Source organism: Tamandua tetradactyla, chromosome 21 (genome assembly GCF_023851605.1).
Source record: "Tamandua tetradactyla isolate mTamTet1 chromosome 21, mTamTet1.pri, whole genome shotgun sequence".
Classification (NCBI taxonomy): domain Eukaryota; kingdom Metazoa; phylum Chordata; class Mammalia; order Pilosa; family Myrmecophagidae; genus Tamandua; species Tamandua tetradactyla.
This window is the reverse complement of record NC_135347.1, coordinates 13,298,337-13,325,355: the sequence shown is the minus strand read 5'-3', so window position 1 is coordinate 13,325,355 and position 27,019 is coordinate 13,298,337. Positions and strand designations below refer to the sequence as shown.

At 36.1% G+C, this 27,019-nt stretch overlaps 1 protein-coding gene and 2 pseudogenes across 5 annotated transcripts in view; 2 read left to right on the top strand and 1 right to left on the bottom strand.

The window, feature by feature from the left end:
* The window catches only part of AP3S1 (adaptor related protein complex 3 subunit sigma 1), a 185,983-nt gene that overhangs the window by 86,581 nt on the left and 72,383 nt on the right, over window positions 1-27,019 (top strand). The window lies entirely within an intron of this gene.
* The window catches only part of LOC143665473 (HIG1 domain family member 1A, mitochondrial pseudogene), a 68,845-nt pseudogene continuing 42,061 nt past the window's right edge, over window positions 236-27,019 (top strand). The window contains exons 1-2 of the transcript XR_013166987.1: window positions 236-1,093; window positions 4,423-4,575. The product of XR_013166987.1 is annotated as an HIG1 domain family member 1A, mitochondrial pseudogene (transcript). The remainder of the gene's footprint in view (window positions 1,094-4,422; window positions 4,576-27,019) is intronic.
* On the bottom strand, window positions 1,162-25,394 carry LOC143665472 (homeobox protein Hox-A1 pseudogene; annotated as a pseudogene). The gene is made up of 4 exons (XR_013166986.1): window positions 25,277-25,394; window positions 22,907-23,851; window positions 5,334-5,394; window positions 1,162-1,376 (listed from the first exon to the last, which is right to left on the bottom strand). The product of XR_013166986.1 is annotated as a homeobox protein Hox-A1 pseudogene (transcript).

Sequence of the window (27,019 nt, the reverse complement as noted above, 5' to 3'; positions counted from 1 at the left end):
AGCGGTTTCAGGTATTTCCTTTTAGCTACTCCAATACACCAAAAACTGAAAAGTGAAAATAATCTCTTGTGTTTTGCAAAGTTTTTAGCCATTAATGCTCAAACATTGAAAATTTATATTGATATTAAATAGGATAAATTTTATTTATTAATTATACAATTATATGATTAAATAATTTATTAATTTAATTAATAAATAATTTATTATTTATTTAATAAAATTTATTTTAAAATAAATTTAAATAGGAAAATTTATATTGATATTAAATAGGAGAATTGTGTCATCATCCCATTACTAAAGTAATAGTGGTTATAGCTCTTTTTATAGATGACCCTATTGAGTTTTCACATGCTGATCTTTCATGTCATAAAAAAAAAAGTTATATAATTTACCTTAGTGATAGTCTGTCATTATCATGGGCATAGGAATAGTTGCTGACTTTCTCCTGTGATTACGCAGATCATTAAATACTTAAAAAGGTGTGTTGTCAGTTACTTTAAAAGCATTGGTTGAGGCATAATGGATGTTGTCGGTAGTGAAAGATTCTTCAACCAGTCATTATGTCTACCAACATAAATGTTTCTCTGACTTCATATGATGAAGATCAGGGATCTAAACTTATCTGAAAAGTTAGAGAGGCACTGTTAGGCCCCATTGGGATGGCAGGTTTTGCAGCAGTTGTTGCATATGGATTATACAAACTGAAGAGCAGGGGAAATACTAAAATGCCCATTCACATGATTCACATGTGTGTTGCAGCCCAAGGCTTTGTTGTGGAAGCAGTGACTCTTGGTATGGGCTATTCCATGTATTAAGAATACTGGGCAAAACCTTAACTTTAGAAGAAGAGATGCTGTCTTGGTCTTGTTGGTGGTTTTTGCTTTGGTTAAGACACTTCAAATTGAGGTTGCACGTATATGCTGAAAATAAATTATTTGAGTACATTCAAACAGTATTTTGAATATTGGCTTCTTTTCTTTCAGGCTTGATTTGTCTGGTGACAGAATTGCTGGTGACAAGTTCACCAACTAAGTCATTCAGGGAAATCAAGTTAGCACAAAAGAAACACGTCATTCCAATTATCTTCATAATGGTAAAATATCCACATTCTTAAACTCTTATGGTGAAATTAGTTCTAAAAAAAACAGCAAGCAGAATAGCTCATTGTTTGGGTTATGTAAGAATGCTATTTATCCCAATTAATTTAATTTATTTTTGACTACCTTCTGCACTGGTTTCGTATTTTGGTTTCTAGGGCTAGTTGACTCTTAAAAGAACTCTTTCAGAAAAGTGCATGGAGGGCAGGCCATGCTGGCTTGGTAGGCAGAATTCTCACCTGCCATGCTGAAGACTCAGGTTTGTTTCCTGGTGCCTGCCTATGAAAAAAAAAAAAAAAAGTGCATGGAATATAACATTGTAATGTCTCCCACAACTGAACTTATGTATGTTTAAACTAAATCTAAAAACCTGGTAACAGAGCTGCTTAGAAGTTGTATTTGTTTTACAATCATGCTTACTAATAAACATCAGAATAATTTAATTATGGATTCCATTGAGCTCTTTCATAATTGCAGAATTATATTTTTACTGTTGTTATAAGAATAACTTTTAAATGTCATCTTGAAATAGAAGTATGTAAAGTGCTAGTCAGAAAGCAAATGAGGACTTTAAATGTGTATAGTATTTGTTAATTTTCTCTGTAAGATCCACAAATATTAAATAAAACACATTACCTGTATTGAAGGTGATAAGTAATTTATGAAAAAGTTGGTTTGGCAAGGGATTATACACAAATTTGCTATACTACAGAATGCTTTGTTGCGCTTGTGAAATTTTCTTGTCTGACTTTACATTCCATGGTGATAACATGGTAAACATATAATTAAAGTGAGTAACCACATCAAAAAAAATTTGGTTGAATGCATAAGTGGTAGTTTATTGCTTTTGCTTCCATTTCATCAAACTGCCACTCAGAGCTTTTTTTAAAAAAATAATTTTTTTATAGTGAAACATAACATATGCAAAAAAAGCAATACATTTTAAAGTACATTTTAACAAGTAGTTATAGAACAGATTTCAGAGTTTGGTATGGGTTACAGTTCTGCAATTTTAAGGTTTTTCTTTCTATCTACTCCAAGATGCTGGAAACTAAAAAGAGGTATCAATATAATGATTCAGTAGTCATACCCATTTGTTAAATCCTAACTTCTCTAATTCTTCTTTCTTCTTTGATCCTTTTCCCAATCTTTAGGAATATTTGAGCTATGCGTATTCTAACTTTTTTCATGTTGGAAAGGGGTATTGACAGTATGGGATAGGAGGATGAAACTGGTTGATGTTCTTGGAGAAGCTGGCACCTCTAGGTTTCAGGACTTATCTGATGGCCTAGGGACCATCTGAAGGTGTTAGGTTTCTGAAAATTAAACTTAGTGAATACAGCTTATGCAGGATCTCAGATAGAGCCCTGAGTGTTCTTTAGAGTTAACAGGAATGATGCTGGTCGGGTTTGGCAAACCGTAACAATTTAGCAATATCTGGCTGGTGTGCTTAAGAGGAACCTCCAGAATAGCCTCTCAACTCTATTTGAACTCTACTCCAAGCTTATTAAGAATTGATTTCCCTGATTTGTCCTACCTGTAGTTTTGAGAGAGACAGCTTTAATGTAAAAGAGTAAAAGTGGAAAATTATAAATCAAGAGAGTTTATATCAAAATCCACTTGATCTTGCATATTCTTTACAGAACGTATCAAGAAAACACAATTATAAATAAGCCACTCAAATGATAATTGGAGACATTTATGTAATTAGGCATCTGTTATCCCAGATATGACTTCATATGATATAAAAACTAGAAAAAGCATTATTAGTATTTCCATATGGATTGATACCAGTATCTTATGAAATTGAATAATCAGCTTTTTTCTTCTTTTTGAAATTCCTTATAAGTTGGAAAAAAGTCATTCCTGTTTTGTTCCTAATATATACTATTTTAGTATGATATTGACTGCCATGTAAGCAAATTTCAGACTTGATAGCTAGCTTTTTTTAACAGTCCTTTCTATTATAGCATATCTTCATTGGAAGTGTTAAAATATTTACAGAATGAAAATAGAAGTTCATTAAAATTTAAGTTGGGTTGCTTTAGTTATTTATAAGCAGTTCATATTGTCCTCAATTAGTTCATTTTGACAAATTGATAAGGGGGTCTAAAAGTCCATGGGCTTTCTTAGTTTCCTAAGGGTACTCTAACAAAGAACCACAAATTGGGTGGCTTAAAACAACATATTTAGGGTGGGCCACAGTGGCTCAGCAGGCAGAGTTCTTGCCTGCCATGCCGGAGACCCAGGTTCACTTCCTGGTGTCTGCCCATGTTAAAAAAAAAAAAACATAAATTTATTATCTAATGGTTCTGCAGGCTATAAGTCTGAAATTTTGGGGATGCAGTTCTTTGCTTGCCTCTTTTTAGTTTCTGGTGGTTTGCCTGCAATCCTTTGACCTCAATCCTCGGTCATCACATGATGTTCCCCTCTGCCTCTGCCTCTGCCTCTGCCTCTGGGTTCAATTCCTTCTCCTTATAGGTATATCAGTCACTGGATTAGGGGTCAGCCTAATCTGGTTTATCCTCTTTTTAACTAATCACATTTTCAGAGACCCTATTTCCATATAAGATCACATTTACAGAACCAGGGATTAAGAATTGACCATATCTTTTTGAGAGACACAGTTCAATCTATAATGCTGGATAATTCTGAATTCCTGTTATTGCTTTCTGTACCATGTATACCAGTGATTATCAGTATCAGTCTTGCTTAGTATATAGGTAGGAAAAAATTGAAAACTAAATGCTAAATTTTTTTTTAACCCACTGTGCTAGAATATGCATTTAAACTAGAACTCCATGTAGAGCATTTGTTATTACTGTGATGCTGAGTGTTAAACTAGCTTTCATGAAATTATTTTACTTATGGATACTAGTGTTAATTTAGTATGGTGCTGAGAAAGTCATTAGATTTATACAGATCTTCAAATTTTTCACCTGCACACATGTGTGCCTGTTATGCCATGTTGCCTATAGAGCTCCTGAAAGATCAGTGAATTAAAGTAATCTGGTAGTAATTAAATCCATGCAGGTTATGCTGCGTACTACTTATAAAACTTTGGGCACGTTATTTAATCCATCTGACTCTAATTTTCCTCATTTACAAAATGAGAGTAATACCAAATCATAGTGTAGGTGTAAGCACTAAAAAAAAATTGTACCATAAAGTCATGGCTCAATGACTGATATGTAGTAGTCAGTGATTTTTAGCTAATATTATCATTAAAGTATATAATATTTATAGAAAGGTGTATAAGGTAGTGTTTCATTACTATACAAGCTAATTATTTAAATAAATCTCCTTTTATCTTTCTCATTTTTAGAAGCATTCTGTTGTGTTATGGCCTGGGATGAATACTACATGATGCCACAGTTATAATAAAAAATAGGTTTGATTGGAGAAACTTGTAAACTAAGAATACTTAAATGAAGAAAGATCCCCATCTTCTCATTATCATATAGCAAATTATGCTGAGGTAGGTAATAATAAAGCACCCTTGTCAGTGGGCAACAAATATACTATTTAAGTATTGTGTTATCTAGATTTAGCTGTCACCTACCTAAAAGAATTGTCTGGGAAAACTAGCTACCCAGCACTTGGGGAACGTGGGAACTGTAGCTTTAGCCCTGTTGCCATAGGAAGATGAGTTCTTTTGCAGTTCCTCCTGCTAGAGAAAGGGGGAGCCCCCACCCAGCTCATCTTATTTTTCCAGGCAATTCCAAGTGAACACCCATGGTCATTTTCAAAAAATCCTACTTGCTACACCTAGTATATTACTAGAATGTTAAAAAAGGCCATTTTAAATTAGATTTGTTCCTCATGTATTTGTGGGAAACCAGCAAAATATTTCTGTAAAACATTTGCTTCAGAAACTGTTAGAGTGGTTCAGGACTCCTAAAAATTATTTCCCCATATAATTTTCATGGCTGAGAGGTCTGATTTCCAATCATTGGAAATATAATAGACATTTCTCAGTTATTTATGTTCCCACTCAGTTATCTGTATTGCCACTTGTTCAGATTTGACACAATTGCATCAAATCTGATGATACCTACTTTAAAATGTATATGTCTTGCCAGGTCATCTTTGGGGAGGCCTCTTGGTGGTCAAGCTGGTGTTTAGAGTCAGATAAAATATGAGTTTGAATCTTGACACTGTCACCTAACAGGTACTAATTTTGGGAAAACTACTTAGCCTGTTGACCCCCGTTTGGTAGCCGATATTCATACTTACCTTGACAGCATTGTTGTGAGAATTAAAGCCAATGATATAAAGCAGCGAGGAGAGGTAGGGCCTAAAATATAATAGACATATTATTATTACTTACTTTCAGTGGTTAGCGAAGTATTTTGGAACCCACATACTTCAAGTCAGAATTTTGGAACTGGAAGCAATCTTAAAATTTATTTTCTGCCTTTCAAATGAAGTAGATTTAAGAGGATAACTCAGCTTACACTAGGGTTTTCCTTTGATTCAAGGTAAACTCTGTATTTCCTCCTGTAAAATGGTTCATTTTTAGGGAAGAATTGCCTAGGAAGAAGGAGAATGCACTTTCAGCTTAGTTAAAAAAATTTTATTTTTAAATATTTTTTTAACTTTTCATGTTGAAATAACATGACTTACTAAAAAAAACAAAGTGGCAAACATAGTACAAAGAATTCTTGTATACCATGTATCTTCAGCCAGGCTTCTCAAATTTAATATCTTCCATAACCACAGTACGACTATTAAAACCAGAAAATTAACATTGAGATAATGCTATTGTCTAATCTGCAAACTTTATTCAAATTTTACCAGCGTTCCCATTAATGTTGCTTTTCTTGTTCAGAGTCCAGTCCCAAGTTCATACGATGCATTTAGTTTTCATGTCTCCTTCGTCTGTCTTACTCTGTAACAGTTCCTCATCTGTGTTTGATTCGTTTCATACTTTGACCATTTGAAGAGTACTGGCCAGTTGTTTTGTAGGATATTCCTCAATTTTGATTTGTTGATTTTTTTTCATGATAAATTTAAGTTACATATTTTTGTTTAGAATACCAAAGAAGTGATGTGTCCTTCTTAATTCGTGGTATCAGGAGGACATGATGTAAGTTTGTCCACTATTAGTGATATTAACTGATTATTTGTAAAGGTGGTGCCTGCCAGATTAACCTACTGTAAAGTTCTACTTTTCCTTTATGTTTAATAAGTATCTTCTGGGTAATACTTTGAGGCTAAATAAATATCCTTTTTGTAGTCATATTTTTACTCATTAATTTTAGCATCTATTTTTGATTCTTACCTGAAACAATTATTATTGTGGTATTTACCAAATGGTAATTTTCTAGCATACCTTCAATATTTATTAGTTGAAGTTCCATATTCTACTATAAGGAAAATCTTTGTTAGATTTTTATTCATTTTGCTTTGTTTTCAATCAGTGCTCAAAATATCAATTGCACCATATTCAGTTATAGGTAGAAGAATACCTTTCAAGGCCAAATACCATTTTAAAAATCATGTTTTCTTGGAAATTTAAATATAGTTCTAACAGCTCATGTCAATATAACTTTTCTTTTTAATGTCCTCATGGGTAGCTTTTGTGTATAGAAAGAAATTATTGATTGCTACTTTCATTTTTTAAATTAATATTTGACTTATTAATCCTACGAATTAAAAAACCTGGTTTTTCCTTAGACTTTTAAATTCAACATACAAATCATATTGTCACTTTAGCGGAGGTGCCATATAATGTAATTAAATCTTGTACAGTGCAGGCAGTCCTTGGTTTGCACAATACAGTGTTAATGGAAGCTCATGTATATAGGAATGTTGTCATCACTACATTATTCATTGGCAAACCAAGTTCATTCTCTTATGTATAATTTTCAGTTAACATGGTACCAAGTAAAGTGAGGAGTACCTCCATACTAAACTGAATTCATGTATTTCATACATTTTGCTTTTGAGCATTTATCAGTTATTTAGGCAAGTATTTATAATTGGATTTATAAAAGTGTAATCACTTAGATAGTCTTACTATGCCACTTTAAAAAAAAATTTTTTGTGTGTATGTGCTGTATGGTGGGGTTCACATTTCATTCTTTTTCCGTATGAATATCTTGTTATTGCAGCACCATTTGTTGGATTTAAAAAAAAAAATAAACTTTTTTAATTGTGAAAAATAACATACATACAAAAATGCAATAAATTTCCAAGTACATTTGAACAAGTGGTATACAACAGATTTTAAAGTTTGGTATGGGTTACAGTTCCATGGTTTTTCATTTTATCTTCTAGCTGTTCCAAGGCGCTGGAGACCAAAAGAAATGTCAATATATTGATTCATCTGTCATATAAATTTGTTAAATCATATCTTCTCCATTATACTCTTCCTTCTCTTTTTGCTTTTTGGTGAAAAATAACATATAAACAGGATAAAAATTTCAAAGTACATTGCAATGATTAGTTGTAGAACAGATTTCAGATTTTGGTATGAGTTACAATTCCACAATTTTAAGTTTTTATTTCTAGCTGTCCTAAGGTACTGGAGACTAAAAGAAATACCAACATACTGATTCAGCACTCATACTCATTTGTTAAACCCTACCTTCTTTGTATAACTCCACCATCATCTTTGATCTTTCACTCACTGTTTAGGGGTATTTGGGCTATGGCCATCGTAACTTTTTCATGTTGGAAGGGGCTGTCAATATTATGGGATAGGGGGCCAGAACTAATTGATGTTCTGGAAAGGCTGGCCCCTATGTATTTCAGGACTTATCTGGTCTGGGGACCCACCTGGAGGTTGTAGGTTTTGGAGAGTTGCCCTAGTGCTTGGAATCTTTGTAGAATCTTATATAATGCGCTAGCTATTCTTTAGGATTGGCAGGAATGGTTTTGGTTGAGGTTTGGCAAGTTATGATAGGTAGCAAGTCTAACTGAAGCTTGTATAAGAGTGACCTCCAGTGTAGCCTCTCAACTATTTGAACTCTCTCAGTTACTGATACTTTATTTGTTATACATCTTTTCCCCCTTTTTGTCAGGATGATATTGTTGATCCTGTGGTACCAGGGCAGACTCATTCCTGGGGGTCATCTCCCACACCACCAGGGAGATTTTCATCCCTGGAAGTCATGTCCCACTTAGAGGGGAGGGCAGTGGTTTCTCTTGCAGAGTTTGTATGCAACATTTTTTTTTTGATGAGTTCTTTTCACTTTTTAAATTATATAATATAACATATATACACAAAGCAAAGAAAGAAAAAAAAAAGCAATAGTTTTTAAAGCACTCTTCAATAAATAGTTACATGGCAGATCCCAAAGTTTGTCATGGACTACCATACCATCATCTCAGATTTTCCCTTCTAGTTGCTCCAGAACATTGGTGATTAGAAGGAATAAATATTTTTTATATCATCACAATCGCCTTTTTTTGTGAAAAATAACATATATATGAAAAAGCAATTAAATTTCAAAGTATAGCGCAACAATTAGTTGTAGAACAGATTTCAGAGTTTGGAATGGGTTACAATTCCACAATTTTAGTTCTAGGTGCTCTAAGATACTGGAGACTAAAAGAAACATCAATGTAATGATTCAGCAATCATACTCGTTTGTTAAACCCTACTTTCTTTAAATAACTCCCACCCATCCCCTTTGATCATTCTGTTCCACTCTTTACGGGTATTTGGGTTATGACCATTCTAAGTTTTTCATGTTGGAAGGGACTGTCAGTAATATGGGGTAGGGAGATAAATGGAATTAGCTGATGTTCTAGAGAGGATCGTCCCTCTAGGGTTTCAGGGCTTTATCTGATCCAGGGACCCATCTGGAGGTTGTAGGTTTCTGAAAAGTTACTCTAATGCATGGAACCTTTGTGAAATCTTGTTACAGAAGAGTCCTTAGATGTTCTTTATTGGCAGGAATGGTTTTGGTTGGGAGTTGATAGGTTATGATAGGTAGCAATGTCTAACTGAAGCATGCGTTAAGAGTGACCTCCAGAGTAGCCTCTCGACTCTGTTTGAACTGTCTCAGCCACTGATACCTTATTTGTTACACTTGTTTCCCCCTTTTGGTCAGGATGGCATTATTGATCCCATAGTACCAAGGCCAGATTCATCCCTGGAAATCATCTCCCACACTGCCAGGGAGACTTTCACCCCTGAATGTCATGTCCTATTTAGAGGGGAGGGCAATGATCTCACCTGCAGAGTTGGGCTTAGAGACAGAGAGGCCACATCTGAGCAACAAACGAGGTCCTGCAGAAGTAACTCTGAGGCATACCTATAGGTAGGTTAAGCTTCTCTACTATATACATAAGCTTGACAAGAGCAAGCCTCAAATCAAGGACTTGGCCTATTGATGTGGGTGTCCCTAGTGTTTGACACACTATCAGGGGTTTCCCCAGTGGTAAAGTTTAATCTGTATTTTTTTCCTTCCATCCCTCAAGGGAATTTGCCAATACATTTTTTTTTTACCTTTTTTATTGTATACAATAACATATATACAAAGTAAAGAAATAAAAAAGCAATAGTTTTCAAAGCACTCTTCAAAAAGTGGTTACAGGATAAATTCCAGAGTTTGTCATGGGCTACCATACAATCCTCTCATATTTTTCCTTCTAGCTCCAGAATATGGGAGACTAGCTGGCTTTAATAGATTTTTATCACAACAATCGACTTTTTTTTCCTTCTTTTTTTTTTTTATTAATTAACGGAAAAAAAAGAAAAAAAGGAATTAACCCAACATTTAGAAATCATACAATTCTACATATGTAATCAATAATTCTTAACATCATCACATAGATGCATGATCATCGTTTCTTAGTACATTTGCATCGGTTTAGAAGAACTACCAACACAACAGAAAAAGTAATAGAATGTTAATATAGAGAAAAGAAATAATAATAACAATAGTAAAAAAAAAAGACAAACAAATAACCAGACAGACAAAAACAAAACAAACAAAAACACAAAAAAAACAAACAAGCAAACAAAAAAAACAAAAACAAAAACCTATAGCTCAGATGCAGCTTCATTCAGTGTTTTAACATGATTACTTTACAATTAGGTATTATTGTGCTGTCCATTTTTGAGTTTTTGTATCTAGTCCTGTTGCACAGTCTGTATCCCTTCAGCTCCAATTACCCATTATCTTACCTTGTTTCTACCTCCTGCTGGACTCTGTTACCAATGACATATTCCAAGTTTATTCTCAAATGTCGGTTCACATCAGTGGGACCATACAGTATTTGTCCTTTAGTTTTTGGCTAGACTCACTCAGCATAATGTTCTCTAGGTCCATCCATGTTATTACATGCTTCATAAGTTTATCCTGTCTTAAAGCTGCATAATATTCCATCGTATGTATATACCACAGTTTGTTTAGCCACTCGTCCGTTGATGGACATTTTGGCTGTTTCCATCTCTTTGCAATTGTAAATAACGCTGCTATAAACATTGGTGTACAAATGTCCATTTGTGTCTTTGCCCTTAAGTCCTTTGAGTAGATTCCCAGCAATGGTGTTGCTGGGTCGTATGGCAATTCTATATTCAGCTTTTTGAGGAATCGCCAAAATGCCTTCCACAGTGGTTGCACCATTTGACATTCCCACCAACAGTGGATAAGTGTGCCTCTCTCTCCGCATCCTCTCCAGCACTTGTCATTTTCTGTTTTGTTGATAATGGCCATTCTGGTGGGTGTGAGATGATATCTCATTGTGGTTTTGATTTGCATTTCTGTAATGGCCAGGGACATTGAGCATCTCTTCATGTGCCTTTTGGCCAATTGTATTTCCTCTTCTGATAGGTGTCTGTTCAAGTCTTTTTCCCATTTTGTAATTGGGTTGGCTGTCTTTTTGTTGTTGAGTTGAACAATCTCTTTATAAATTCTGGATAGTAGACCTTTATCTGATATGTCATTTCCAAATATTGTCTCCCATTGTGTAGGCTGTCTTTCTACTTTCTTGATGAAGTTCTTTGATGCACAAAAGTGTTTAATTTTGAGGAGCTCCCATTTATTTATTTCCTTCTTCAGTGCTCTTGCTTTAGGTTTAAGGTCCATACAACCGCCTCCAATTGTAAGTTTCATAAGATATCTCCCAGCATTTTCCTCTAGCTGTTTTATGGTCTTAGACCTAATGTTTAGATCTTTGATCCATTTTGAGTTAACTTTTGTATAGGGTGTGAGATATGGGTCTTCTTTCATTCTTTTGCATATGGATATCCAGTTCTCTAGGCACCATTTATTGAAGAGACTGTTCTGTCCCAGGTGAGTTGGCTTGACTGCCTTATCAAAGATCAAATGTCCATAGATGAGAGGGTCTATATCTGAGCACTCTATTCGATTCCATTGGTTGATATATCTATCTTTATGCCAATACCATGCTGTTTTGACCACTGTGGCTTCATAATATGCCTTAAAGTCAGGCAGTGCGAGACCTCCAGCTTCGTTTTTTTTTCCTCAAGGTGTTTTTAGCAATTCGGGGCACCCTGCCCTTCCAGATAAATTTGCTTATTGGTTTTTCTATTTCTGAAAAATAAGTTGTTGGGATTTTGATTGGTATTGCATTGAATCTGTAAATCAGTTTAGGTAGGATTGACATCTTAACTATATTTAGTCTTCCAATCCATGAACACGGTATGCCGTTCCATCTATTTAGGTCTTCTGTGATTTCTTTTAACAGTTTTTTGTAGTTTTCTTTATATAGGTTTTTTGTCTCTTTGGTTAAATTTATTCCTAGGTATTTTATTCTTTTAGTTGCGATTGTAAATGGGATTCGTTTCTTGATTTCCCCCTAGGCTTGTTCATTACTAGTGTATAGAAAAGCTACAGATTTTTGAATGTTGATCTTGTAGCCTGCTACTTTGCTGTACTCGTTTATTAGCTCTAGTAGTTTTGTTGTGGATTTTTCCGGGTTTTCGACGTATAGTATCATATCGTCTGCAAACACTGATAGTTTTACTTTTCCTTTCCAATTTTGATGCCTTGTATTTCTCTTTCTTGTCTAATTGCTCTGGCTAGAACCTCCAACACGATGTTGAATAATAGTGGTGATAGTGGACATCCTTGTCTTGTTCCTGATCTTAGGGGGAAAGTTTTCAATTTTTCCCCATTGAAGATGATATTAGCTGTGGGTTTTTCATATATTCCCTCTATTATTTTAAGGAAGTTCCCTTGTATTCCTATCTTTTGAAGTGTTTTCAACAGGAAAGGATGTTGAATCTTGTCAAATGCCTTCTCTGCATCAATTGAGATGATCATGTGATTTTTCTGCTTTGATTTGTTGATATGGTGTATTACATTAATTGATTTTCTTATGTTGAACCATCCTTGCATACCTGGGATGAATCCTACTTGGTCATGATGTATAATTCTTTTAATGTGTTGTTGGATACGATTTGCTAGAATTTTATTGAGGATTTTTGCATCTATATTCATTAGAGAGATTGGTCTATAGTTTTCTTTTTTTGTAATATCTTTTCCTGGTTTTGGTATGAGGGTGATGTTGGCTCCTAGAATGAATTAGGTAGTTTTCCCTCCACTTCGATTTTTTTGAAGAGTTTGAGGAGAGTTGGTACTAATTCTTTCTGGAATGTTTGGTAGAATTCACATGTGAAGCCGTCTGGTCCTGGACTTTTCTTTTTAGGAAGCTTTTGAATGACCAATTCAATTTCTTTACTTGTGATTGGTTTGTTGAGGTCATCTATTTCTTCTTGAGTCAAAGTTGGTTGTTCATGTCTTTCCACGAACCCGTCCATTTCATCTAAATTGTTGTATTTATTAGCGTAAAGTTGTTCATAGTATCCTGTTATTACCTCCTTTATTTCTGTGAGGTCAGTAGTTATGTCTCCTCTTCCATTTCTGATCTTATTTATGTGCATCCTCTCTCTTCTTCTTTTTGTCAATCTTGCTAAGGGCACATCAGTCTTATTGATTTTCTCATAGAACCAACTTCTGGTCTTATTGATTTTCTCTGTTGTTTTCATGTTTTCAATTTCATTTATTTCTGCTCTGATCTTTGTTATTTCTTTCCTTTTGCTTGCTTTGGGATTAGTTTGCTGTTCTTTCTCCAGTTCTTCCAAGTGGACAGTTAATTCCTGCATTTTTGCCTTTTCTTCTTTTCTGATATAGGCATTTAGGGCAATAAATTTCCCTCTTAGCACTGCCTTTGCTGCGTCCCATAAGTTTGGGTATGTTGTGTTTTCGTTTTCATTCGCCTTGGGGTATTTACTAATTTCCCTTGCAATTTCTTCTTTGACCCACTCGTTGTTTAAGAGTGTGTTGTTGAGCCTCCACATATTTGTGAATTTTCTGGCACTCTGCCTATTATTGATTTCCAACTTTATTCCTTTATGATCCGAGAAAGTGCTTTGTATGATTTCAATCTTTTTAAATTTGTTAAGACTTGCTTTGTGACCCAGCATATGGTCTATCTTTGAGAATGATCCATGAGCACTTGAGAAAAAGGTGTATCCTGCTGTTGTGGGATGTAATGTCCTATAAATGTCTGTTAAGTCTAACTCATTTATAGTAATATTCAGATTCTTTATTTCTTTATTGATCCTCTGTCTAGATGTTCTGTCCATTGATGAGAGTGGTGAATTGAAGTCTCCAACTATTATGGTATATGTGTCTATTTCCCTTTTCAGTGTTTGCAGTGTATTCCTCACATATTTTGGGGCATTCTGATTCGGTGCGTGAATATTTATGATTGTTATGTCTTGTTTAATTTTTCCTTTTATTAGTATATAGTGTCCTCTTTGTCTCTTTTAACTGTTTTACATTTGAAGTCTAACTTGTTGGATATTAGTATAGCCACTCCTGCTCTTTTCTGGTTGTTATTTGCATGAAATATCTTTTCCCAACCTTTCACTTTCAACCTATGTTTATCTTTGGGTCTAAGATGTGTTTCCTGTAGACAGCATATAGAAGGATCCTGTTTTTTAATCTATTCTGCCAGTCTATGTCTTTTGATTGGGGAATTCAGTCCATTAACATTTAGTGTTATTACTGTTTGGATAATATTTTCCTCTACCATTTTGCCTTTTGTATTATATATATCATATCTGACTTTCCTTCTTTCTACACTCTTCTCCATACCTCTCTCTTCTGTCTTTTCATATCTGTCTCTAGTGCTCCCTTTAGTATTTCTTGCAGAGCTGGTGTCTTGGTTACAAATCCTCTCAGTGTTTTTTGTCTGAGAATGTTTTAATTTCTCCCTCATTTTTGAAGGACAATTTTGCTGGATATAGGAGTCTTGGTTGGCAGTTTTTCTCTTTTAGTAATTTAAATATATCATCCCACTGTCTTCTAGCCTCCATGGTTTCTGCTGAGAAATCTGCACATAGTCTTATTGGGTTTCCCTTGTATGTGATGGATTGTTTTTCTCTTGCTGCTTTCAAGATCCTCTCTTTCTCTTTGACCCCTGACATTCTAACTAGTAAGTGTCTTGGAGAACGCCTACTTGGGTCTAATCTCTTTGGGGTGCGCTGCATTTCTTGGATCTGTAATTTTAGGTCTTTCATAAGAGTTGGGAAATTTTCAGTGATAATTTCTTCCATTAGTTTTTCTCCTCCTTTTCCCTTCTCTTCACCTTCTGGGACACCCACAACACGTATATTTGTGCAGTTCATATTGTCCTTGAGTTCCCTGATACCCTGTTCAAATTTTTCCATTCTTTTCCCGATAGTTTCTGTTTCTTTTTCGAATTCAGATGTTCCATCCTCCAAATCACTGATTCTATCTTCTGTCTCTTTAAATCTATCATTTTAGGTATCCATTGTTTTTTCCATCTTTTCTACTTTATCCTTCACTTCCATAAGTTCTGTGATTTGTGTTTTCAGTTTTTCTATTTCTTCTTTTTGTTTAGCCCATGTCTTCTTCATGTCCTCCCTCAATTTATCGATTTCGTTTTTGAAGAGGTTTTCCATTTCTGTTCGTATATTCAGCATTAGTTGTCTCAGCTCCTGTATCTCATTTGAACTATTGATTTGTTCCTTTGACTGGGCCATATTTTCAATTTTCTGAGCGTGATCCGTTATCTTCTGCTGGCATCTGGGCATTTAGTCAGATTTCCCTGGGTGTTGGACCCAGCAATTTGGAGGATTTTTCTGTGAAATCTCTGGGTTCTGTTTTTCTTATCCTGCCCAGTAGGTGGCGCTCGTGGCACATGTTTGTCTGCAGGTCCCAACAGTAAACGGTGCTGTGGGTACTTTAACTTTGGAAAACTCTCGCCGTCGGAGAGGTTCGCCAGCCGAAGCGGCTTGGAAGAGTGCCAGCCGGCCCGGGGTCTGAATGCGGGGAGGGTCGCCAGCCGCCGGAGCCCAGGAGAGCGCCCGTCTGAATTTCCTAGTCGGCCTGGGGTGCCAAGCGCGGCGGGAGGGCGCCAGCTGCCGCGGCCCGCCTGAGAGAGTGCACCGTTCCCGGGAAGTCACGTGTTTGGAAGGGCCCCCCCCCCGTCACCGTGCTCCGTGGCCTGGGGATTTCCGATCCAATTCTCTCAGTTGATCCGGGGGGCCGCGCGTGATTTCGGCGCCAGCCGCCGCGGCTTGAGGGGACCGCCTGTCCAATTCTCCCAGCCGGCCCGGGAAGGGGGAAAGGAGGGACTCCGGCCGCTTGCTGCCCCGCCCGGTGAAGCCCGCGCCCCTCGGCAATCTCACCGGAGCGGGTTCTCTCAGCCAGTCAGCCGTTCCAGGATGGGGTACACTGTCTTTTTGATCTCTGTCGTGGCTCTGGGAGCTGTTCTGTATCGTTTCTACTCCCCTAGTAGCTGTTCTGGAGGAGGAACTAAGATCCGCGCGTCTTACTAAGTCGCCATCTTCTCCGGAACTTCCTTCTTTTTTTGTGAACAATGACATATATACAAAAAAAACTACAAATTTCCAAGCACAGCACCACAATTAGTTGTAGAACTTATTTCAGACTTTGACATGGATTATGATTTCACAATTTTAGATTTTTACTTCTAGCTGCTCTAAAATACTGGAGACTAAAAGAGTTACCAGTTTAATGATTCAGCATTCAAATTCTTTTGTTAATTCCTGTCTTCTATGCTTAATTCTGCCATCACCTTTGATCTTTCCATACCTCTCATTGGGGTTGTTTGGGCTGTAGCAATTCTAAATTTTTGATATTGGAAGGGTCTGTCACTAATATGGGATAGGGAGATGGAACTATCTGATGTTCTGGAGAAGCCGAGCTAGATTTCAGGACTTATCTGAACCAGGGACCCATCTGGAGGTTGTAGGTTTCTGGCAAGTTACTCCAGTGCCTAGAGCCCTTGTGGAATCTTATAAATTGCCCTAGATGTTCTTTAGGATTGGCTAGAATGGTCCTGGTTGGGGATTGACAGGTTATGATAGGTAGCAGAGTCTACCTGAAGCTTGTGTAAGAGCAACCTCCAGAGCAGCCTCTTGACTCTATTTGAACTCTCTCTGCCACTGATACTTTATTAATTTCACCTTTTCCCCCTTTTGGTCAGGATGGCATTGTTGATCCCACAGTGCCATGTCTGGATTCATCCCTGGAAGTCATCTCCCACGTCACCAGGGAGACTTTGACTCCTGGATGTCATGTCCCACATAGAGGGGAGGGCAATGATTTCACTTGCAGAGTTGGGCTGAGATAGACTGGGGCCACATCTGAGCAACAGCAGAGGTCCTCCAAAAGTACCTCTTAGGCATGCCTATAGGTAGTCTAAGCTTCTCTGCTACCTACATAAGCTTCGCAAGAGTAAGCCTCATGATCGAGAGCATGGCCTATTGATTTGGGTATCCCTAAAGTTTGACGCAGTATCAGGGGCTTCCCTGATGGTAAGGTGTAATAGTTCCATAGTCTTCTCCCCTCCCTCAGGGGACTTTGCCAATACTTTTTTGTTATCTAGTTAGTATGCTCTAGGATGTTTCCAGGCATTACAATAATCTATACAGGATTAAAGGACCTCTTTCTCCTTCTGTGCCCTCTGTGTTTCAGTTGTTCAAATGAGCTATACAGATAGGTTGAGTTGATTATGCACTATGGAAAATTTCAGTTTCAAATCAAATCTTTCTTCCGTTGGTCTCAAAGAGTATACGTGGTTCTAAAATATAGATACTGTCTTCGTTACTCCTATGTTCTGAATTACTTTAACCCCAACCTGTTCAGCTTTGTTCTTATCTCTAAATATCAGGTTATATATAAAAAACAGCCTCTCAAAGTCCAGAAATAATAATCACCACTTCAGGCTTAATGTGTCTCTTCTAAAAGCTTACAATCTAGGCCCCTGTTTTCTTATAAGCGTTTTCTCAAGGTGACCATACCATTGTTGTTTTTTTGTTTCTGACTTATCTTGTCTCACCAAATATCCGACATGTTCATTCACGTGGTTGCATGCCTCAGGATAATGTTCCTTTTTAGTAGCAGCACAGCCTTCGTTCATTTTGTCATTTCGTCTTACTGCGCCATAATACTCCATCATATGTTTTTACCACATTTTGTGGATCCACTGGTCCGTTGATGGTCATTTGGTTTATTTTCATCTTTTGGTGATTGTGGATAATGCTGCTGTGAACATCTATGTGCAAATGTCTGTTTGTATCATTGCTTTCTGCCCTTCTGGGTATATACCAAGTAGTGCTATTGCTGGGTCATAGGGTAGCTTGATATTTAGTTTCCTAAGGAACCACCAAACAGTCTTCCATAGTGGCTGCACTATTGTACATTCCCACCAGCAATGCCTAAGTGTCCCAGTTTCTCCACATCCTCTCCAACACTTATCGTTTCCTGATTGTTTAATAGCAGCCATTCTTATAGGTGTGAGGTGGTATCTCATTGTAGTCTTGATCTGCATTTCCCTTAGAGCTAGTGAAAATGAGCATCTCCTCATGTGCTTTTGAGCCCTCTATTTGCTCTTCAGAAAAATGCCTAGTCGTATCTTTAGCCCATTTTTAATTGGATTGTTTGTTCTTTTGTTGTTGAGTTGTATGATTTCTTTGTACCTAGAGAAAATCAAACCTTTGTCTGATATGTGATTTCCAAATATTTTCTCCATTGATTTGGCTGCCTCTTCACCTTTTTGACAAAGTCTTTTGAGGTACAGAAGCATTTGATTCTGAGGAGTTCCCATTTATCTATTTTTTCTTTTGTTGCTTGTGCTTTGGGTGTAAAGTTTAGGAAGCTACCTCCTAATACTAAGTGTTGAAGATGTTTCCCTACATTGTCTTCTAGAGGTTTTTTTTTTTTTTTTTTTTACATGCGCAGGCATCAGGAATCGAACCCAGGTCCTCTGGCATGGCAGGCAAGCATTCTCACCTGCTGAGCCACCGTGGCCCTCTTCTAGAGGTTTTATGATGCTAATTATTATATTCAGGTGTTTGATCCACTTTGAGTTAATTTTTGCGTAGGGTGAAGATAGGGGTCCTCTTTCATTCTCTTGGCTATTGATATCCAGTTCTTCCATGCCCAATTATTGAAAAGACTATTTTGTCCTAGTTTAGAGGATTTGGGGGCCTTGTCAAAAATCAGTTGACCATAGATTTTGTGATCTATTTCTGTGCTATCATTTTGATTATCTGGTGTGCCACATTTTTTAAAAGGCTTAAGTATTTAAATACCAACTATAAACTTTATTTCTAAACGTAACAAAGTATTGAAACTGTTTTCACTTCATCACTCATGTTATTTTAACTTTTCTTGGCTTAAAAAAAAATCACTTAACCATTAAGGCAGCATTTTTTTTTCTAGACACTGAAGTTACTATTGATTTGAAAGGCTCTTGGCTTGATCTCAGGATTGAATCGTTTCTAACACACTGATAGCAGATGCTCTTCACACTAACAAAGGATTGGTCTCTTAGCCTACTTTCCTAACTTTAAGTCATATTACCTTCCTTCTACTTCCAGAAGTATGCAGCCTGCTAAGATTATGGCCAACATCATTCACTGCTTCAGCTGGATTTTATATTTCTTTTGTTTTCTTGAGATCTTTAAATGTCTTCCTCTTGGTTCCAGAGACACACTATTGACATTCCATTGGTTCATTTATTAATTGTTTTTGCTGTCTTTGAATTTTTTCATCTGATTTAGGTAGATGAAATCCACCCCCTTCTATCCCAGTATATGGCTAATTTATATTTTCTATAGATTGGATTATGCATATCTCTCATGGCTTTCTCTGCTTCTGTGGTCATAATACTAAAACTGTAAATAATTGAGTGACTGTGCTTTAAAAAATGCTGTGTAAAGCCTTTGTTTTTGGCTCTTATTTCTTTTTGTATTTCTTTACCTAAAAAGAAGTTATGAATGGGATTTTAACTGTTAACAAAATTTTTAATCTAGTAACGCTAAAGGAGTCTGCTTAATAAGTGATTTTGATTACGGATGTTTTGAGGCATCTTTTTATTTTACCTTGTGTGCAGTTTAATTTCTCCACTTATATATCATATTAATAATCCTAACTAGCATGTATTGGGTGCATTCTTTTGCAAGACACTGTACTGTCTTTCTGTATTATTTAGTCATTAAAAACTATGACATGCAATGGACAGGTAGAACATATGAACTAAAAATAAATAACGGGGAACAAATGTGAAAATAAATTTAGTTTGAAATGCTAGTGATCAGTGAAAGGGAGGGGTAAGGGGTATGGTTTGTATAAATTTTTTTTCTGTTTTTGTTTTATTTCTTTTTCTGAACAGATGCAAATGTTCCAAGAAATGATCATGATGATATATATGCAACTATGTGATGATATTGTGAATTACTGATTTTATATGTAGAATAGAATGATCAAAATAGGAATGTTTGCGTTTGGTGTTTTTTTTGGTATTTAAAAAATAAAATAATTTTAAAAAAGCTATGACATAGTTTTAAAAAACTGACATTGTTATGTCTATTTTACAGATGAGGAAACTGAGGTTTAAAGAGAGTTAAAAAACTTGCCTTCATGTCTCACAGAGGCAAAGCTGATATTTGATTACAAACATGCTAAAGCTTGTTTTCTTAAGTTCTGTTCTGAGCTTTCTCATAATAATTTCTTATTGCTACCCTTTAAGATACTGATTTGTAACTATAGATAAACACAAGGAAGTTTTGTTGCTAAAAGGGCATGGGAAATGGAGGCTATCTATTTGTGGATTTAGCATTTTCCTGAGATATATTTATCACTATCTTTTAGATTTATTTTTGAAATACTAGGTAATTATTAAAATGAATGAAAACTGAAAATACTATTCTTCAAATAAATTAAAAGTAATTTTCTCCCACTAGTTCATGAACCTTTTGAGGCCAGAAATGAAGTCTTTGGTCTTATGTCCCTGTTACCTGTCTAGCTACTTAGTGAATACCTGTTATACAGAAATTGACTTTAAACATTTTACCATTTTTAAAAATGAAACACAGGAGTGTGCTATTTACTGTCACTTCTAGTTCTTGGCTCTCCTTATCCTTCTTATGAAATCATAATGCAACAGCAACTTTACTACTTTTTTGTTGTGATTAGAATCCCAGGCCTTTTAATATTTTACTTTCTTTATTTACTTCAACTTGTAGATTACTTGTTTTTTGTATTGGTCTTGTCCATGTGTGTCTACCTTGGAGCTCAGGATTTCTAATTATGCTAAATACTTTTTGCCAAATCAAAAGAAAATGAATGAAAAGTTTTTTGAAGGCATTTTAAAGTCTTTGATTCTTTTTAACCTAACTTAGTGTTTGAGTGCTTAGTAAATCTTAAGAATTATTTTCATAAAATAAGATGTGGTTATAATGGCATTTTGCTGCAGAACAGTTTTTTTTTAAGTATTCACGTTATTATTCTGGTGATATTATTCTGGTTTAAATACTGAAAATGTTTCTGGTTTTTGGTTTTGTTTTTTTTTTTTCATTCTAATATGACAAACACATCACAAAGTCTTGGCATCCTGAGCTTGTGGTTACCTCACTTTTAGTATTTATCATCAAAATTACAATGTTCTTTCTTTATATGATTTTTTGTAATCATCTCGTTTTGAACAGCAAATTAACAATACTAGCTTCCTTTTATTACATATGTTTCGGGCACTTTATCTAAATTATTTTGTTCAATCTTTATGATAATCCAGAAGGATAGGTAGCTTAATCACCATTTTATAATTCTGAGACGTAAAGAGCTTAAGTGATACTCAAAGCCACATAGCTAGTTAGTGGTAGAGTAGAAATTTGAAACCAGGTCTTCCTGTTTTCAAAGCGTATGTCCTTACCATTATACCAAGCTGTCTCTGTAGACATCCCATATATTTTTGCCACTCCATAGTTTACCAGTGGTACAGTTCATGCTTCTGAGAAAAGTTTTTTCTCCTTTGCCCAATGTTATCTGTACATTAGGTAGGTTGCATTGATCATTTATTAGTACATGTAAGTGAAGGGAAAGTAGATAGCATTTAACCATACCAAAATAGGGATCTTCTTGTTAAAATAAAGATGACTGGAAATCTATGGGTAATCAATCAGTGGAACTGGAAAAAGTAAACATGGAAAAATAAAGGCTTTTACTGGAAAATTTTATTCTGCTAGTAGTCTAATAACGATTTTAAATTAAGGAAGTCAACTTCACGTCCCACACCAAAATCAATTGCAGATAGATTCCACCCAAATATGAAAAAAAATAGAATAAAACTTTTGTTTTATTCTGAAAGAATATCTTCCTGACCTTAGTGTAGGCAGAGATTTTTAAAATTGTACATTAAAAAAAATTAACCACAAAGAAAAAAGTTAATAAGTGGATTATATTGAAGTTTTTTTTTTTGAAACTTGAATATATTTTGTTACAGACATTTTAAGACCTGTAAACTCTGTTCTGGATCACACTCTAGGATATCAGAGCTATTCACGATTATACAGAAAATGTAAAATCAAAGGATAAATGATAGAACTCAGAGTGGTACTTCAGAGGCATCAAGACATTGTGTGACATGCAAAAGACTATTCACGAATCATACAAAATATACATTCATTGTGCCATCCATCAAACTAACAATTGAACTGAAAATACATCATATCCACTACAGTAACTGTGGAAGGAAGAAGCTGGTTTAGGTTCAGAATAATCCAGCACAAATTTTAAATGAAACATAACCAGAGATGCAAAAAGAAAAGAGATGGGGAAAGACTTAATATAGGAAGCCAGGTTTGTGAACCTTGTGCTCTGCCAGCCTTCTTAACTCACTGAAAGAATAAATTAAGGCTGCCCTCTGAGGCATCTGATTGGGTTTCAGAAAGGAAATTTATTCTTTCACCTATAATCATATATAAAATTGTACCAGCCATGAGAATTTGCCCACCCTGTTTGAGTCACTTAAACTAAACTTCTCTAGAAAATCTCTATAAAGATAAATCTCTCAAAGTATTTACAAAACAAACTCATACACATGAAACTGAATTAAATTAAGGAAGGAATGAATTGTGTAAACACACTCATCGTGCATCTATTCTTCATGAGCTCCAGAACTCTTTCTTCTCTTTCTGTCCTACTTTGAAGATCAGAGTAGAGACAACTGTAAAGATATCAATAGATAAAAGATGAAAGGCCTCTTCCTGGTGTGTTTCTGCTGGCAAAGGAGTCATTTTCCAAAGGGCATCTGAAAGGAACAGTAGGTTTCTGGAAATATCCTTAAAGGCTGGAAGGGGTTTTAGGGACCATCAGAAAGTTGATGCTGACACCCAGTCTGGATTAAGGAGTAAACCACCAAGTTTCTGGTCCAGATTCTCGGAAAACACATTTCTGGCCCAGGAGTTCCCAGATAGGATTAGAGAGAGACACTGTCAATGGAAAAAAAGATAAGCTAATAATGTGCTTTGGGTAAGAAGTCCCCACCTGAAAAGAAGCCTGGGAGTCTTGGACTGGGGTGGTCTCCTCAATGAGAGATGGTCGGGGTGTCAGGTACAGGGAAATCAGGGCAAGGAGCTGGACTTTTCCAAAGATTCCTTAGCCTTCTCATCGCTTCATGGCAAGATAGCTGGAGAGATGAGCGAGAGCCCTTCCTTCTCTCATTTCTTCTGCTTCATTCAGCTGTTCTGGAGCCAGATCTTCACCTGGATCTCATTGAGCTGCAGGGACATGGCAATTTCCACCCCGCAGGCATGCATCATGTTCTTGTTGAAGTGGAACTTCTCCAGCTCAGTCAGTTGGTTGGTGGTTTTGAAGTTGATTCGCACCGCATTGGATTGACCCACATAGCCATATTCTCCAACTTTCCTGTTTTGAGAGGGTTTCTTTCAACTTTCATTCAGTCAGAGGTCTGTGCTGGAGAAGACATCTGTGACACAGGAGAGTGACAGGCTTCTTGGTGGGTCTGCTTCCTGATTTAATGCATGGGGACTGTGAGACACACCGCAGTTCTGAGCACCATAGCTTGGGCCACAACTCGAGTAGAAGTAGGACACACCCAGGTTCCCAGGAGTCTGCTAGGTGGTTGACTTGGAGTGCTGATTGTGGTGGCAATGGTGGGGGCAAGGGCCGATCTGCACACCCCTGTCCACTAGGAAGCGGACTTGCAGCTGTTGCACTGACTGCACACGACTGGAGAACTGTAATCTTGTGGTTTGAAGGGTAGGCTTGTGCTGAGCAGTTCCCTGAGTTGCTTACACTGAGAATGGGATATTCCAAGAAGGAGCTCATTCTTACATTGTCCATTTGTCTCTGAGTGACTCAGTCCTGTGAAGCTCTGGGTGACTGTCCCAATTTTCTCACTTTCTCCATGGGGCTGAAGGAGAAAGATGATCTATATTTGAATTTCAAACTTCTGTTTTTCCAAGGACACTATTAAAAGAATGAAAAGGCAGACCACATGTTATATAAGATTCTACAAAGGTTCCATGCAGTAGAATTCAGAAACCTAAAACTTCCAGATGGGTCACTGGACCAGATAAGACCTGAAATGCAGAGGGACCAGCCTCTCCAGAATATCAACTAGTTCCATCTCCCTATCCCATATTGTGGAACGCTCCTTCCAACATGAAAAAGTTAGAATGGGCATAGCCCAAATACCCCTAAAGAATGGGAGAAAGACCCAAGGGGATGGTGGAGTTATACAGAGAAGGTAGAGTTTAACAAATTAGTATGATTGCTGAATCATTATATTGATATTTCTTTTAGTCTCCAGTGTCTTGGAGCAGCTAGAAGTGAAAATCTAAAATTGTGGAATTATAACCTGTACCAAACTGAACTCCGTTCTACAATTAATTGTTGTGTTGTGCTATGAAATTTACTGCTTTTTTGTATATATGTTATTTTTCACACACAAAAAAGAAAAAGTCGATTGTGATGATTAATGCACAGCTATATGATGATATTGGGAACCATTGACTGTAAACTTTGGATGATTACATGGTGTGCGAATATATAATATATATATATAAATTTTTTAAAGCCAGACCACAGAGTGTAAGATGATATTTGTAATAAATAGAGGCAACAAAGATTGTATCCAGAATTTGTAAAGAATTCCTAAACATCAATAAGAAAGAGACATACACACCAGTAGAAAAAATGAGAAGTCTTGAATAAGCACAGTGAGAAAAGATGTCAAAATGGCTGATAAATATGAAAAGATGCTTAATTTCACCACCGATTAGAGAAATAAAAATTAGTATCACGATGATACACTACCATGCAACCATAAGAATGGCTAAAATTAAGTAACAAGGTAGTGCGATATCTTATAGTCTTATCTGGTCCAGGGACCCATCTGGAGGTTTTAGGTTTCTGGATTCTACTGCATGGAACCTTTGTAGAATCTTATATAGCATGTGGCCTGCCTTTTCATTCTTTTAATAATGTCCTTGGAAAAACAGAAGTTTGAAATTCAAATATAGATCATCTTTCTCCTTCAGCCCCGTGGAGAATAAGTGCGTAGTGGAGTATAAGTTTGTATATTTGCTTTGAAAGTCTGGTAGTATTCACTTAGGCTGAACTTATGCTTTTTTATGGCCACACAGTTCTATTCTTAGGTGTACTTTCAATAGATAGGTGTATATGTGTTCATTAAAAGACGTTCTTAGCAGTACTAATCTTAGTGACCCTAAACTGGAAACAACCCAGATTTCTATCAATAGTAGAATGGATAAATATATTGTAATATATTCTGTGCACTGTGCATACTATACAATGAGAATGACTGAGTTATTGTGTTACATAATACATGGATGAATCTCAAAAAAATGATGAGTAAAAGAAGCTACTTACAAAAGAGTACCTATTGTATGATCCATTTGAATGTAGTTCAGAAGCAGGCAACACAAAAATAGATAGTGTTAGAAAGCAGGGTTACCTTTGATGGTGATACTGACTCTGATAGAATGTAAGGGAGATTCTGTAGTTCTGCTAATGTTCTAAGGCTTTATTAGGTGTTACAATGATATGTTTACTTTGTTGAAAATTCATCAGATTGTAGATTGTTAGGATTTGTGTACTTTTCTAAACTTCCCTGGAAGTTTAATTAAGAGAGAGGAACTGTTTTAGTTTCCTGTGCTGCTCAAAGTAAATGCCATGAAATGGATAGGGTTAAACAGTGGGAATTTATTCACTCATGCTTTTGAGGCCTGGAAAATGTCCAAATCAAGACATCATCAAGGCCAAAAGTCAGTCTTTTTTTCCTGAAGACCAGCTGTTGGGGATCCTTGGTTACTTTGTCACATAGGAAAGCCTATGGTGGCATCTGCATCTACTGGTCTCTCCTTCCTTCTCTAATAGGTTTTTCTGATTTCCATCCATTTCCTTCTCTCTGTCTGAATTTCATTCTCTTATAAAGGACTCTGGTAATATGATTAAAACCCATCCTGATTGACGTGGATGCACCTTAAATGAAATAACCTCATCAAAAGGACCCACTTACAATGGGTTTACACCCACAGGGATGGGTTGCATTTAAAAACATGTTTTGTTTGTTTGTTTGTTTCTGGGATACATACAACTTCAGACCACCGCAGGGATATAAATGGCTTTATCTCTTGTAATTTCTTTACTTGTGATTTTATAAATTGGTACTTAGATCATCTCTAAGTTAACATATTGTTGGAAAAGTTTTCATTTTCCTTTTTCAGTGGGAGAAGTGTTCACCTTTTTAGTCCTATTCTTACTTTCCCCAAGAAGTTTTATTTTTAGACTGCCAACTCTCTATCTAAGCATCATTATCCCATTCAGTCCTCATAGTAAGAATCTGCTATATTGAAAGAGGAAAACATGTCTTAAGTAGTATCTAAATTAGTTAAAAATAAAGAGAATAAAGACATTTCAGGAACATTTCACCAGAGCCTTAGGAGAAACAGATAAAACTGAGAGTGTGGGTAGATACTCAACATTTATTTACTGTCTACCACAATATTGACGCAAACTAAAAGCTCACCTGAGACTGACCTGTTTGTGTTTTACTCTTGGTCATCTTAATAACTTATCCTCTCCTCATAAATGACATTATAATCAACAGAATCATCTATATTCTAGGTTACTACAGACATATTTCTCGCAATGACTTTAGTATGCATTGGGAGAAATACAGCCTGTCACCTGTATTTGTACATAAAGCTTTATTGGAACAGAGCCATGCTTGTTTATTTATGTATTGTCTGTGACTGCTTTTATGCTACAATATATGACCTGCAAAGCCTAAAATATTTACTGTGTGGCTCTTTGCAAAGAAAGGGCTAACTCCTGATCTAAGACAATGTAGTTCATAGGCATGTAGTTATACATATACATACACATGGCTTCACCTGTCTTATCCAGCAATATTGACAGCAAGAAGGAGCCTTGCATTGTGGATCTTGAGGTTGGAGCAATTATAGCAAGAAGCCTGCTGCTTAGATTTTTATTAATTGCTTCATAGGATCACCTATGAGTAGGGTGACCGTACATTTCTGTTTGCCTGAAATAGTCCTGGTTTATATCTGTTGTTTCATGCAATTACTGATTATCTTAAATATTATTACT